The sequence below is a fragment of the Ornithorhynchus anatinus genome, chromosome 21 (genome assembly GCF_004115215.2).
Source record: "Ornithorhynchus anatinus isolate Pmale09 chromosome 21, mOrnAna1.pri.v4, whole genome shotgun sequence".
Classification (NCBI taxonomy): domain Eukaryota; kingdom Metazoa; phylum Chordata; class Mammalia; order Monotremata; family Ornithorhynchidae; genus Ornithorhynchus; species Ornithorhynchus anatinus.
In genome coordinates, this window is record NC_041748.1 from 1095276 (window position 1) to 1099342 (window position 4067).

A 4067-nucleotide genomic window follows, 5' to 3' on the forward strand; every position below is an offset into this window, starting at 1 on the left:
TCCGTCTTTTATTTCTAAGAAATAAAGGTTGTAGAGAATTTTGCAAAGAAACACCTCTCTTGACTTTCTTTGGGCTCCCTGTCTCGGAAAGAGGAAGAGTTTTCTTTCCCAGGCAGATTGGATTACAGCGACGACGAAACGGGCCCAAGGCAGAAGAGATAATATTATCTTTCGTCAGCGAAGACGCTGAGGACTCGGGTAGACCGGTCCAAGTTTCCAGATCTTGCCCAGTCTTCGTTGTAATCAGATCCTAATGACTGCGATGTTTTTTAAGCAAGCGCTGAGCTGAACTCTGCGTTAGATCTAAGATAGGTTGGATACGGTCCCTGTCGATCAATCGATCCTAATTATTGAGGGCTTACTGCGTGCAGAGCACTGTCCTAAGCGCTTGGGAGAGCATACTATAAGAGTTGGTAGTCATCTTCCCCGACCACAGCGATCCTGTAGCCTAGAGGGACTCACAGTCTAGAAAAAAGGAAAAACAGGGATCAAAACTCCATCTTACAGAGGGAGGAGGGAAAACAGGGATCAAATCATCTGAAGAGGAGGAAACCGAGGTTTTATTGCTATTGTTCTTGTCTGATTAGACTGTAAGCCCGTCAAAGGGCAGGGACTGTATCTGTTATCGATATGTCCATTCCAAGCGCTTAGTACAGTGCTCTGCACATAGTAAGCGCTCAATAAATACTCCTGAATGAATGAATGAGTCCAGAGAAGTGAAGTGACTTGTCCAAGGTCCCGCAGCAGGCACGTGGGGTAACAACTCAGGGCCTCTGACTCTCAAGCCCCCGCTCTTTCCACTGGTCTTTAATATCATTAGCGATAATAATAATAATAGGAGAATTTGTTAAGCACTTACTACGTGCCAGGCACTGTAATGAAGTCTTACCCACAGTTGCGGGGGGGGTCACCGGTAAGCACGCCGGGCCGGCCACGTGAGGTCAACGCTCGTGACCCCAGGCGAGCCTTCGATCGTAAGCGGACACGCCGCCAGCGGCCTAGAGCCAACGTCGGCCACCTCAGCGAGTCGCGTACGCTCCGCCGGCCACCCAGGTTCCAAGGGGGTGACCTCAGGCAAGCCAGGAGAAGGTCGCCCCCGCTGCAGAACGAGGGCCGAGGAAGCGTGGGAGCCTCCCCCGTCTCCGAACATGACGGCGGTCCATTCCCGAAACGATAGCCGGGATGCCAGGATTGTCAAGCGCTTTCCCAGAGGGGGGGTCAACCGGGCAAGCCGTGAGCAAAATAGCCCACCGACGCTCGGTCACTAGGCCGACCTAAAGGATCGTTTCCTGAGGGCATCTCGGGTTTGGCCCCCGTCACCTAATAATAATAATAATGTTGGTATTTATTAAGCGCTTACTATGTGCAGACCACCGTTCTAAGCGCTGGGGGAGATACAGGGTCATCAGGTCGTCCCGCGTGAGGCTCACAGATAATCCCCATTTTAAAGATGAGGTAACTGAGGCCCAGAGAAGTGAAGCGACTCGCCCACAGTCACACAGCTGACAAGTGGCAGAGCCGGGAGTCGAACCCATGACCTCTGACTCCGAAGCCCGGGCTCTTTCCACTGAGCCATGCTGCTTGTGTCACCTGACACACACGGGATGTGCTCCGACGACCAGGCAGAGGTGGAGGCGTCTAGTGGGTAGAACCCGGGCCTGGAAGTCAGAAGGATCTGCGTTCTAATCCCCGTTCCTCCCCTTTGCTGTTCGACCCTGGGCAAGTCACCTCACTTCTCTGGGCCTCAGTGAGGGGATTCGCCCTGCAAAATGGGTACCTGCTGACCTAACTACGCCGGCACTTAGCAGAGCGCTAGGCACAGAGTATGCTCTTAATAATAATAATGTTGGTATTTGTTAAGCGCTTACTATGTGCCGAGCACTGTTCTAAGAGCTGGGGTGGACACGGGGAAATCAGGTTGTCCCACGTGGGGCTCACAGTCTTCATCCCCATTTTACAGATGAGGTAACTGAGGCACAGAGAAGTTAAGTGACTTGCCCAAAGTCACACAGCTGACAAATGGCCGAGCCGGGATTCGAACCCATGACCTCTGACTCCAAAGCCCGTGCTCTTTCCACTGAGCCACGATACCACCGTCACCATTATATATTTTCATTACCTTATTTATTTTGTTAATGAAATGTACATCACCTCGATTCCATTTAGGTCCACTGTTTTTACGAGATGTTCTTCCCCTCGACTCTATTTATCGCCATCGTTCTCGTCCGTCCGTCTCCCCCGATTAGACCGTGAGCCCGTCAAACAGCAGGGACCGTTTCTATCTGTTGCTGACTTGTTCATTCCAAGCGCTTAGTACAGTGCTCTGCACCTAGTAAGCGCTCAATAAATACTATTGAATGAATGAATGAATAGTAGCGGTAGAAATAATAATGTTGGTATTTGTTAAGCTCTTCCTATGTGCCGAGCACTGTTCTGAGCGCTGGGGGAGATACAGGGTAATCAAGTTGTCCCAGGTGAGGCTCACAGTTAATGCCCATTTTTCAGAGGAGGTAACTGAGGCCCAGAGAAGTGAAGCGACTCGCCCACAGTCACACAGCTGACAAGTGGCAGAGCCGGGAGTCGAACTCATGACCTCTGACTCCGAAGCCCGGGCTCTTTCCACTGAGCCACGCCGCTTCTAGAAATAGAAAGCGAATCCTGCGATCGATCATTCCAAAGGGAGATCCAGGTGGGGCAGAAGGCGAGTAAATCCTATAATAATAATGTTGGTATTTGTTAAGCGCTTACTAAGTGCCGAGCACTGTTCTAAGCGCTGGGGGAGATACAGGGGCATCAGGTCGTCCCACGTGAGGCTCACGGTCTTCATCCCCATTTGACAGAGGAGGGAACTGAGGCCCAGAGAAGTCAAGTGACTTGCCCACAGTCACACAGCTGACAAGTAGTAGAGCGGGGATTCCAACTCACGACCTCTGACTCCAAAGCCCAGTTTCTTTTCCACTATATTATATATCAGATGATATATATAATATATAGTATATATATTATCTGATATATGATAAGATAATCTATATAATACATAGTATAAGCGAAGGTGTCAATGGCTCCACACCGGTGCAATGTGGGAGGGGGGCGTGAAAGTTTTCCAATCGCTCATCCAGTCGTTTTCCCCGAGGGCTCACTGTGTGCAGAGCACTGTACTAACCGTTGGGAGGGTACAATAGAAGAACGAAAGCAGCTTGGCTTAGTGGAAAGAGCCCGGTCTTGGGAGTCACGGGTCGTGAATTCTAATCCCGGCTGCGCCACTTATCGGCTGTGTGACTTTGGGCCAGTCACTTGGCTTCTCTGGGCCTCAGCTGCCTCATCCGCAAAATGGGGATTAAAAGCGTGAGTCCCCTGTGGGACACCCTGATGACCTTGTATCTGGAGAGGCAGCACGGCTCGGTGGAAAGAGCCCGGGCTTAGGAGTCAGAAGTGGGGAGGTCACCCCTCGGAAGGCATTTTTCTACAAGTGGGGCGCTCATTTCTTTCTCTTCTTTCTTTTAAGGAAGGGAGGCGACCACTTAGTGATAACAACAGTAAGGATGGTATTTGTTAAGTGCTTATTTTCATTCCATAGTATTTACTGAGCGCTCACTATGTGCACTAAGCACTTGGAATGTACAAATCGGTAACAGATACAGTCCCTGCCCTCTGACGGGCTCAGAGTCTAATCGGGGGCTTACAGTCTAGGCGCCAAGCACTGTTCTAAGCACTGGGGGGATAGAAGGTGATCAGGTTGTCCCACCTGGGGCTCATAGTTTTAATCCCCATTTTCCAGATGAGGGAACTGAGGCGCAGAGAAGTGACCAGTCCAGAGTCACACGTCTGACAAGCGGCGGAGCCGGGATTAGAACTCAGGACCTCTGACTCCCAAGCCCTTGTTCTTTCCACTGAGCCACGCTGCTGCTCGTGGCTCATTGATTATTGATCGATAAGCAACCCAATCCCACTTATTGATAATAATCGTGGAATTTCTTAAGCACTCGCTAGGTAACAAGCGCTCTTCTAAGCACTGGGGTAGACACAAGGTAATCAGGTTGGGCGCAGTCCCTGTCCCGCGTGGGGCT